At 47.0% G+C, this 11,526-nt stretch overlaps 1 long non-coding RNA gene across 1 annotated transcript in view; it reads right to left on the bottom strand.

Annotated features, from left to right (window-relative positions):
* Positions 1-819: 819 nt before the first annotated feature.
* The window catches only part of LOC135057632 (uncharacterized), a 74,271-nt gene continuing 63,564 nt past the window's right edge, over positions 820-11,526 (bottom strand). Inside the window, exons 2-3 of the long non-coding RNA XR_010244251.1 lie at positions 1,180-1,307; positions 820-1,005 (exon numbers count right to left, since the gene is read on the bottom strand). This is a non-coding gene — a long non-coding RNA (uncharacterized LOC135057632). The remainder of the gene's footprint in view (positions 1,006-1,179; positions 1,308-11,526) is intronic.

The raw sequence follows: 11,526 nt of genomic DNA, 5'->3' as shown, positions 1-11,526 counted from the left end.
TTTTCCCCAGAGTAGGTTTTTATTACACAGGAGTTGGGCATTCGAATTTAGGAATACATTAGCGTGCATGTATAAATGTGGGAAAAGATGACAGCGCTTTTAAAACTTTTGTTACAATTTATAAATGGGCTAAGAATCCCACATTTCTCTTTTCTAAAAATGTATTTTATTGTACCATGTTGTGTCACTTGATCATTCACCTGTACTTTTTTTTTATTCTTCATAGGGATGGTCATCAAGAAGTCATCTGTCAAACGTTGTCCATGGAGAACCAACAAGGATGAGTAATGGCATGTCTCACACTGCACACACACTAGCACAAACATAGGCCCTTCAGCTCTTGTATAACTACACTTTCCAGCATTCTCTGACACACTCTTTACTTTGGATTGTGACGGGGAATGCTAGGATGTGTAGTTCCACAACAGCTGCACAGCCAAATGCAATGCCCACAAACACCAGGAGTCGTTACCTTTGGCCCTCCAGCTCTTGTAGAACTACACTTTCCAGCATTCTGTCACATTTTCTACTTTGGATTGTGGCAGAGAATGCGGAGATGTGTAGTTCCACAACAGCTATAGGAAAATGGTTTAAGAACAGTCACATAAACTTTGTAAATACATATTTATGTTTATCCATTTGTTTAAGGTATTCAACAAAAGACAATAATAGATCAACAAGAAAGAAAGAACCACACAGAAAACATTTATGAAATTTATCTTTTTTATAACAATAAAACAATGATATTTGTTGCAATTAATACATTTTTGTTAAATAATTAACTTGTTTTATTTTTATTTTCATTTTAAATATGGGTGTTTTAGATTAGTATTTGTCATAGATATGACATAACAGTGGGTTATAGATGGTAGATTAGTGTGGTTCTACACGTTACACCAGAGGGGAGAGGTTCTACAATAGAAATAGGCCTTCCAGGGGTGTTGGGTGGGGGGCTCCCGAGAAGAAGTCCACATTTGGGGTGAATGTCTCTCATCCAAGGTAAACCTGCAGGGGAAGAGAAGCATACAAAAGATGATATACAGTATTAGTATAGAAAACGTAATGGTGTTTTCATCCTGCTGTAAGAGCGTCCCCAATCAGCTGAGAAACCTGGAAGTTTTTTGGGAAGATACAAGAGTGACACTACCATGTAACAGAGGTACCGGTTCAGCATGTCACCTGAGAGTCTACATGTTACACCAGAGGGGAGGTTCCACATTAGCCTTTTAGCCTTCCATTAGTAATGGGAGGGGGGGTCCGAGAAAAGGTCCACATACGGTGTGAAGGTCTCTGCATCCAAGGTAAACCTGCAGGGGATGACAATGATTGAAAACATGTGTAAGTTTTTTAAAAATAATCTTGCTTAGGTCAAGACAAAATAAATGGAGCACCTCCATTAAATACTGCAACCAGCCTGGTATTAATTCAGCAACATTGCAGGGGTCCCCTTCATATAAGCCAAACCAGCAATAAAAGTAAGGCAAGCAGGTTAACATCAGTTAATAACCAAACTTGAACTGCAAAAACACCCAACTCCAAAGGATTCAAACATTAAAAAAAAAAACATAAAAAAAAAAGATATATATATACACATACGGGAATACACCGCACTCGCATTTCCCAGGAATGGGGTGCACACATGCTCTCTCCACCCCTAGGTTGGGGTGCAGTTGGCTGTGACCACCTGTTCACATATACATATTCAGAGAACTGAGCACTCTCCTCAGTAATCTCATTCACTTCAAAACTTTAATACACAACTGGATAAATAAATAATGGGGTTTTAGTTCATGAATACAATGCATTTAAGCTTGCAGCCCACATCACAGGACCCTATTTCACTGCAAGTCCTGCTCTATTATATACATTTCTCACATAGATTTATTGAAAACCTGGCAAAAAAACAACAACAAAACCTCGCCTCAGAGAGATTCTCCAGTACACACCTAGGGGCTAATTCCAAGTTGATCGCAACAGGAACTTTGTTAGCAGTTGGACAAAACCATGGCCCTCATTCCGAGTTGTTCGCTCGCAAGCTGCTTTTAGCAGCATTGCACACGCTAAGCCGCCGCCTACTGCTAGTGAATCTTAGCTTAGCAAAATTGCGAACGAAAGATTCTCAAAATTGCGAATAGAAATTTCTTTGCAGTTTCTGAGTAGCTCGGGACTTACTATGCCACTGCGATCAGTTCAGTCAGTTTCGTTCCTGGTTTGACGTCACAAACACACCCAGCGTTCGTCCAGACACTCCTCCGTTTCTCCAGCCACTCCCGCGTTTTTCCCAGAAACGGTAGCGTTTTTTCACACGCTCCCATAAAACAGCCAGTTTCCGCCCAGAAACACCCACTTCCTGTCAATCACATTACGATCACCAGAACGAAGAAAAAACCTTGTAATGCCGTGAGTAAAATACCAAACTTCTTAGCAAATTTACTTGGCGCAGTCGCAGTGCGAACATTGCGCATGCGCAATTAGCGGAAAATCGCTGCGATGCGAAGAAAATTACAGAGCGAACAACTCGGAATGACCACCCATGTGCACTGCAGGAGGGGCAGATATAACAAATGCAGAGAGAGTTATATTTGGGTGGGGTGTATTCAAACTGAAATCTAAATTGCAGTATAAAAATAAAGCAGGCAGTATTTACCCTGCACAGAAACAAAATAACCCACCCAAATCTAACTCTCTCTGCAAATGTTATATCTGCCCCCCCCCCCCCTCCCCCTGAAGTGCACATGGTTTTGCCCAATTGCTAACAAACTTGCTGCTGCGATCAACTCAGAATTACCCCCCTAGTACGATACGGACGTGGATGTGGAATTGACACACGCACTGACTCACCCACTGGAGCTATTTCCTGAGCACCAGGATTGTCAGATCACTTTCCTCCTCCACACTGGCTTGGATCGTGAACATGACAATGGTGTCAGTACAAGGCTCCATTACTGTATGCAGTGTTAAAACAAAAAAAAAAATTGTATTTATGAAAATACGCAGATTGCCCTAAAAAAATATTTCCAAAAGACAACAGACTATAGCTGATGCTCCCTGGAGTCCCAAAAATAGTGAGTGGCTGATTTGTTTGGTGCATTGACTACTAGGTAAAACTGTGGAGCACATGGGTATGAAGTGCATCTTGGTTATTTTGCATGAGTAAATAATAATTTTAAAAAATCTAATAATATTAATATGGGTCATGAAACCCTTAAACATTAACAGATTTCTTAAATATTATAATAAATATGCTTGGAGAGATCAACATTTTTTTTTAAATAATTTTTATAGTTCGTTTGCAGTTTTCACCAAAAAAAGCTGTCAGAAAGAAATTGTTGAAATGCACATCCAAAAATGCTGAAAACGTCTTGACAGTCTTCCATTAAATAGGTTTTTGTCGAAAAGCTGGTATTTTTACATTAGACAAATTCGACTGTCGAAAAAAGAGGGTATTTGAGTAGTCTAATCTAATTTAACTTTTTTTTCCGTGAAAAAAATGTCCCGTTTCCGACAAAACAAATTAACCAACAGTAATTGAATACTGCCCTATATCAGTTAACATGGCTGACCAGTAAAAATTGTGTACTAAGCGTGTCTTGGTTTTTGCAAGCCCCAAATGTCCTGCTAGGGAAATTTCATGGGCTCCCTTCACCAATCTTTTTCTATAGGTCTGTGGTACTACCATCTGTCTCTCAGTAACCACACTTTGTTGCACACCTGTGACATTTATCTCCCAATATATTAAAATGTTCCCCAAAAATCTTTTCCTGCTTAATCTCCTAGTACGCCTGACTGAACCATACTCTCACCTGATTCTAAGGTGGGGTCCGACGTTTGTTCCACTTTGAAAGCTTTACCTCTATGGGGGGAATTCAATAATTGGCACCCAACACCAGGGACGTGCAGTCAGGGGAGGCAGAGCCTCACCTGTCATAATCCAGTGAAAATAGCTGTTTTTTACACTGATTTGTGTTAGAACACAGATCAGTATAAAATGATGCTATTGTCATTGGAATATGAAGTTGCAGCACTCTGCAAATGCAGAGAGCAGAGGAGAGAGAGGCACTGAGAGATCTGCCTCTCTCTAGCTGTCAAATGCTGTACGGAGCTGGGGGCGGAGCCACGAGTCAGGCATAATCCTGCATTAAAAACAGCACCAGCTTGAGGCAGCTCTGACATGTGTGCTTGACACAGGCTGAAGGCACGCCCCTCAGTTATGCATATGCATTAGCTACCTCACTCGTCCTCCTTCCCCTGTGCTGCCCTGAACGTGGGATACAGCCATAAGAAGGAGACAGCTTCCTCATACAGATCACCAGGCAGGTAAACATCAGTGAAATGCCTGATCCCCAGCTCTATCACCATATCATCCAGCAAGGTTTAATGCTGAGGGCACCATAGTGTGGGAAAGCTATCATTAACTGGCCCCAGCAAACATATAGCTGACCACTGCACTGCTGCTGAGGGGGAAGAGGCAGTGGTGCAAGTAGAAAAAATGTCTTACGGGTACTGTGTGCGCGCGCCTTCGGCGCGCGTGCAAAAAAATGGGTGTGGCCACATGCCACATGGGGCGTGGCTGTGAAAAATGGGGGCATGATACACATATGGGGGGAGGGGCAGATACACGTATGACCCCAATAGTGCCAGATACACGTTGCCCCACAGTGCCAGATATACATTGCCCCACAGTGCCAGATACACATTGCCCCACAGTGCCAGATACAGAAATGCCCCCAGAGTGCCAGATATACATTGCCTCACAGTGTCAGATGCACATTGCCCCACAGTGCCAGATACACAAATGCCCCCACTGTCAGATATACATTGCCCCCCCCCCGTGCCAGATACAGAAATGCCCCTACAGTGCCAGATATGCCCCCAGTGCCAGATATCCCCCAGTAGCAGGTATACATGCCCCCCCAGTGCCAGATATCCCCCAGTGCCAGGTATACATGCCCCCCTGAGCCAGATATCCCCCAGTGCCAGGTATATATGCCCCCCTGTGCCAGATATGCCCCCATTGCCAGATATCCCCCAGTGCCAGGTATACATTCCCCCCCTGTGCCAGATATCCCCCAGTGCCAGGTATATATGCCCCCCTGTGCCAGATATGCCCCCAGTGCCAGATATCCCCCAGTGCCAGATAGAAATGCCACCCCAGTGCCAGATATCCCCCAGTGCCAGATAGAAATGCCCCCCCCCAGTGCCAGATATCCCCCAGTGCCAGATAGAAATGCCCCCCCCCCCCAGTGCCAGATATCCCCCAGTGCCAGGTATAACATGCCCCCCCCTTCCCTGCTCACCGCTGCCCGCTGCCGTCCTGTCTGTGTGAGGGGAGGAGAGCGCAGCCTGCGCCTCTCCTTCCCCTCAGTCTCCGGCGGGTGTCATAGTTTAATTCAGCGCCGATCCGTGAGCCAATCAGAGCTCGCACCGTGAGCTCTGATTGGCTCACGGATCGGCGCTGAATTAGACTATGAGACACCCGCCGGTTGCGGCGGTGCGGCGATGCGGTGATGCGGCGGGGACGGCGGGTGCGGCGTGGAGCAGCAGAGGGAGGGAGGGAAGAGGAGCGGCGGCCCGTCGGTGTGGGTACGGCGTACCCACGGCTAAATTCTTACGGGTACGCCGTACCCACCCGTACCCGCCCACTTGCACCACTGGGAAGAGGTTTCTTTAAAGAAACAGTCTACTAAAAAGGTACAAGTGTTATTCGACTGCCCATGCACACTCTTACATGGCAAGATTTTATGTGACACGTTTCCAATTTGGTCTTGTTATGTATGGAGGTACTCTCTAGTGGCATATGACACAGTACTGTCCACTTTACTGTCTTTTGTAAGAATGTATACATTAACAGCAGTCTATATTTTTATTTTTTCCTTAATGATTTAAATCTGTAATGTGTGTGTGTGTGTGTGTGTGTGTGTGTGTGTGTGTGTGTGTGTGTGTGTGTGTGTGTGTGTGTGTGTGTGTGTGTGTGTGTGGGGGGGGCAGGGGGGAGGTGGAGAAGGCACAGGTCTCTGCCAGGAAGAAAGCTCAGCCACCTTCCCCCTGTACTGACATGGTGCTGCTGCAAGACTCATACCACTTTCACATCGCTAAAGCAGGTCACATGACCCCTTTCAGACTGACGGCACCAACCCAGGTTGGTGACGTGCGCAGAGGCAGTGCTTGGAGATCAGATTATCTCCCAAGTGCCGCCTATCCCTTTAGTGTGAACGAATCCCGGATCACATCGACCCGGCATCCCATTCACACTGTGCACCTGACCCGGGAATAACCCTGCTTTATTTCCGGGTTGAAATACCAGGCCATGCGACGTAGGAAATCGGAATATACCCCTTTCACACCGCACCTAAACCCATGTCAACCCGTCAATATACTGGGTAATTTGTGCGACGTGAAAGGAGTATTACAGAGGCAGAGCTTCTCTTTCCCTTTTTGCAGGGTTTTATTAATAACCAATATGGCATTGATTAGCAAAATGTACAGAACCCCCCCCCCCCCCCCCCCAAAATAAAAAAAAATACAAGTGTTCCATAAGAAACTGGACACAAAGCCTACTTATAGTGTATGGTACAGTGACAAGGGGCCTAATTCAGACCTGATCGCAAAAGCAAACTTTTTCTCTAATGGGCAAAACCATGTGGGTCATTCCAACCCGATCGCACGCTGCAGTTTTTTGCAGCCGTGCGATCGGGTATCAACAGCGCATGCGTGCCAGCCGCAATGAGCAGGCGCTTTGCTGCCCGGCGACGGCAGCTACGACAAGAACGAAGAAAGCATTAGCAGCGGCTAATGCAAGAAGATTGACAGGAAGAGGCCGTCTGGGGGTGTCAACTCACCGTTTTTGGGGAGTGACGAAGAAAATGCAGGTGTGTCCGGCCGTTTGCAGGGAGGGATCCTAACGTCAGCTCCAAGAAGATTCATCACAGCGGCTGAGTAAGTCTTGAGCTGTGCAGAGACTGCACAAACTTTTTGTTTGTGCAGCTCTCTGCACAAGCGATCGCTCCCCTACACAGCCCTAACCCCCTCCCCTGTAGGCGGTGATTACCTGGTCACAGCAGTGCAAAAATCCGCCTGCGTGCGACCAGGTCGGAATGAGGTCCCATGTGCACTGCAGGTGGGGCAGATGTAACATGTGCAGAGAGAGTTAGATTTGGGTGTGTTATTTTGTGTCTGTGCAGGGTAAATCCTGGCTGCTTTATTTTTACACTGCAATTTAGATTTCAGTTTGAACACACCCCACCCAAATCTATATCTCTCTGCACATGTTACATCTGCCCCACCTGCACTGCACATGGTTTTGCCCATTAGAGAAAAATTTTGCTGCTGCGATCAGGTCTGAATTAGGCCCAATGTCACTGGCTGCCTGACTGCGTGCCAGAGTTGCTGCCCACTATATAATGTACTGTACTGTAAGTGACTCTGGCCAGTGTGTACTGTGCCTAGCAATGGCAGTGCAGTCACTTGCGCTAAGGGATGTGTCCCTTATGATATATGCCAGTAGTCTTCACAGTCTACAGCATAGTGCAGCCCTCCCCGACATGCTCTGCTATTGGGTTCATATATATGTAAATCTGTCTTTGATATTAGCCAGTGCCTCCCCAGCCATTTACCTCACCGCACGTCACTGCCCAACACATATTCAATCAGTGGGGTTTACCCAGCATGCAAGTCCCCAGAGTCTGACTGAAACTCGCAGCTCATGCGTAAAAGCCCCATGAGGGGCTTTGGGTCACACACGGGGGAAAAAACACATTGATTCTACAGTTTGTACGGAATCAGTGTGTTTCCGCACGTGAATCCCAATTTTTGGCATGGGAAAAGGCTATTTCTCCGGCAGGGTCCACAGGTTATCCACAGGATAACAATGGGATATGATGAAGCGACAGCGGATTTGCACCAATCGGTCAAAGCTTTCCGACCTCCCGACCTCCCAGCATGCAACGGGCCCGTCCATATATCCCCGCCACCTGGCTCAGGCAAATCAGGTTTTTGTTTGGTGCAGCAGGAGCCGGACCATGGCTTTTAGCAGCCCTAAGCTCTCTTATTTTATTTTATTTTTATAGTCTTACTATTTTTCTGAGCAATCTTTCTAAACAGTGTCTTATACGTACCTTAGAAAGAGTCGCTCCAACAACTCTCCACCGGGTCGCGACAACGCTTACCCATGAGTACAGTGCTGTTTCCGCGGGCGTCTGTGTCGGATATACTAGCAGGTCCAGCAGATGTTACCAGGCTGTGGCCGGAGCACAGGGAGAAGGTAAGGCATCGGTTCTGCTTAGAAGGGGGAAGACTGACACAGCCACACTGTTTTGGGAGGAGACTACCAAACAGCCGCTGACGTGGCTGCCACCTTGGGTGCACCAGCGCTAGGCCTTAGTGATCATAGACTCCAGGAATAGTATAAGGCCGCAATCCCTAGGGTTGATGTCAGCAGTGGGGAGTCAGATGCTCTCCTGGTCGCCCCTCCCCCCTGGTTCATGCCCAGTTTCCTCCGAGTCTACCGCCATGAACTGTTTCCCAATTCCGTCTCAGACGCTGTACACGAAGGGGATCCTGTCGCAGCATAGGCGACTGTGTGACTGGTGCATCTGTGTTCACTATAGGTTCATGGACCTGCGGTGTACACTAGTAGCATCTGGATCCACTAAGCGTTCGCTAACGTATTGATCAGTCCTGGAATCGAGGGGTCTCCCTGTATCCCACTCTACTGAGTACGGGTAGTACAGCACTAAGGGGGTAATTCCAAGTTGATCGCAGCAGGAATTCTGTTAGCAATTGGGCAAAACCATGTGCACTGCAGGGGAGGCAGATATAACATGTGCAGAGAGAGTTAGATTTGGGTGTGGTGTGTTCAATCTGCAATCTAATTTGCAGTGTAAAAATAAAGCAGCCAGTATTTACCCTGCACAGAAATAAAATAACCCACCCAAATCTAACTCTCTCTGCAAATGTTATATCTGCCTCCCCTGCAGTGCACATGGTTTTGCCCAAATGCAAAAAAAATTCCTGCTGCGATCAACTTGGAATTACCCCCTAAGTCTCTATCTACCTTTTTGAGTATGATTAGTTAGATAAGTGCCTATTGCATATGAGTCTGTATACATTTACTGTTGTTTCTTTCACAATGCGCCTGAATACGGTAGATCTGTTTAAACATGATTCAGTAATATGTTCTCCTACATACTTGAAATGTAGTTGTAGTTGATGATGTGCTCATATCAGTGCCGTAACTAGGTATGTGCCGGCGGTGCCTGGCACACAGCGCATGTGCACTGAGGGCGCAGGACCGCCGGCAACACCTGTGGGTTCCCGCTGCTCAGTGCTCATCTACAGAAGCACTGTAGCTGCAGCGGCGGAGCAGGACACTAGATGTGATTTGTATGTCCGGTCCTGTGCCTCCTTGTCTCCCAGGCCGCCTGTCTGTGCTGACAGGGGGCGTGGCCATGGGTCCGCGATTAGGCCACGCCCCTGACTTTGCTGTTTGGTCTGTCTGCTTCCGTCTCCGCTACAGCTCTCCTTGAGGTAAAGTTGGCACGAGGGGGGGGGGGAGGGGGGAGTGTGTGTGTGTGTGTGTGTGTGTGTGGTGTGACTGTAGGTGACAGGCTGTGTGTGTAGGGACTGTCTGCCATAATGTGTAATATGGGGACGCTGTCTGCCATAATGTGTAAAACAGGGGACGCTGTCTGCCGTAATGTGTAAAACAGGGGACGCTGTCTGCCGTAATGTGTAATAAGGGGACGCTGTCTGCCGTAATGTGTAATAAGGGGACGCAGTCTGCCGTAATGTGTAATAAGGGGGACGCTGTCTGCCGTAATGTGTAATAAGGGGACGCTGTCTGCCGTAATGTGTAATAAGGGGACGCTGTCTGCCGTAATGTGTAATAAGGGGACGCAGTCTGCCGTAATGTGTAATAAGGGGACGCTATCTGCCGTAATGTGTAATAAGGGGATGCAGTCTGCCGTAATGTGTAATAAGGGGACGCAGTCTGCCGTAATGTGTAATAAGGGGACGCTGTTTGCCGTAATGTGTAATAAGGGGACGCTGTCTGCCGTAATGTGTAATAAGGGGACGCTATCTGCCGTAATGTGTAATATGGGGACGCTATCTGCCGTAATGTGTAATATGGGGACACAATCTGCCGTAATGTGTAATATGGGGACGCAATCTGCCGTAATGTGTAATATGGGGACGCAATCTGCCATAATGTGTAATAAGGGGATGCTGTCTGCTGTAATGTGTAATAAGGGGACGCTGTCTGCCGTAATGTGTAATATGGGCACGTTGTCTGCCGTAATGTGTAATAAGGGGACGCTGTCTGCCGTAATGTGTAATAAGGGGACGCTATCTGCCGTAATGAGTAATAAGGGGACGCAGTCTGCCGTAATGTGTAATATGGGGACGCAATCTGCCGTTATGTGTAATAAGGGGATGCTGTCTGCCGTAATGTGTAATAAGGGGACGCTATCTGCCGTAATGTGTAATAAGGGGACGCTGTCTGCCGTAATTTGTAATAAGGGGGCGCTCTCTGCCGTAATGTGTAATAAGGGAACGCACTCTGCCGTAATGTGTAATATGGGGACACAATCTGCCGTAATGTGTAATAAGGGGATGCTGTTTGCTGTAATGTGTGTTATAGGGACGCTGTCTGCCGTAATGTGTAATAAGGGGACGCTGTCTGCCGTAATGTGTAATAAGGGGACGCTGTCTGCCGTAATGTGCAATAAGGGGGACGCTCTCTGCCGTAATGTGTAATAAGGGGACGCAGTCTGCCGTAATGTGTAATATGGGGACACAATCTGCCGTAATGTGTAATAAGGGGATGCTGTCTGCTGTAATGTGTGTTATGGGGACGCTGCCTGCCGTAATGTGTAATAAGGGGACGCTGTCTGCCGTAAGGTGTAATAAGGGGACGCAATCTGCCGTAATGTGTAATAAGGGGATGCTGTCTGCCGTAATGTGTAAAAAGGTGGACGCTGTCTGCCGTAATGTGTAAAAAGGTGGACGCTATCTGCCGTAATGTGTAATAAGGGGACGCTGTCTGCCGTAATGTGTAATAAGGGGACGCAATCTGCTGTAATGTGTAATAAGGGGACGCTGTCTGCCGTAATGTGTAATAAGGGGACGCAATCTGCTGTAATGTGTAATATGGGGACGCAATCTGCCATAATGTGTAATAAGGGGATGCTGTCTGCCGTAATGTGTAAAAAGGGGGACGCTGTCTGCCGTAATGTGTAAAAAGGGGACGCTGTCTGCCGTAATGTGTTAAAAGGTGAATCTGTCTGCCATAATATGTAAAAGGGGCTCTACCTGGTGTAGTGGTGCTACTGTGTGGCGTAATTTGAATAATAGAGACTACTGTGCACAGTAATATGAATTGGTATTATTTTGTGGCCGCACCCCTTCCCCATGAAGCTGCGCCCCTACATATTTTTTGCGCGCAGGGGGGGCGCCGAGGCTGTTTCTTGCACACAGTGCTAAAATGTCTAGTTACGGCACTGGCTCATATTGCTTATTATACTAATG

Source organism: Pseudophryne corroboree, chromosome 3 (assembly GCF_028390025.1).
Source record: "Pseudophryne corroboree isolate aPseCor3 chromosome 3, aPseCor3.hap2, whole genome shotgun sequence".
NCBI classification, from domain to species: Eukaryota; Metazoa; Chordata; class Amphibia; order Anura; family Myobatrachidae; genus Pseudophryne; species Pseudophryne corroboree.
The sequence above is the reverse complement of the archived record's forward strand: the minus strand, read 5'-3'. Positions and strand labels throughout refer to the sequence as shown.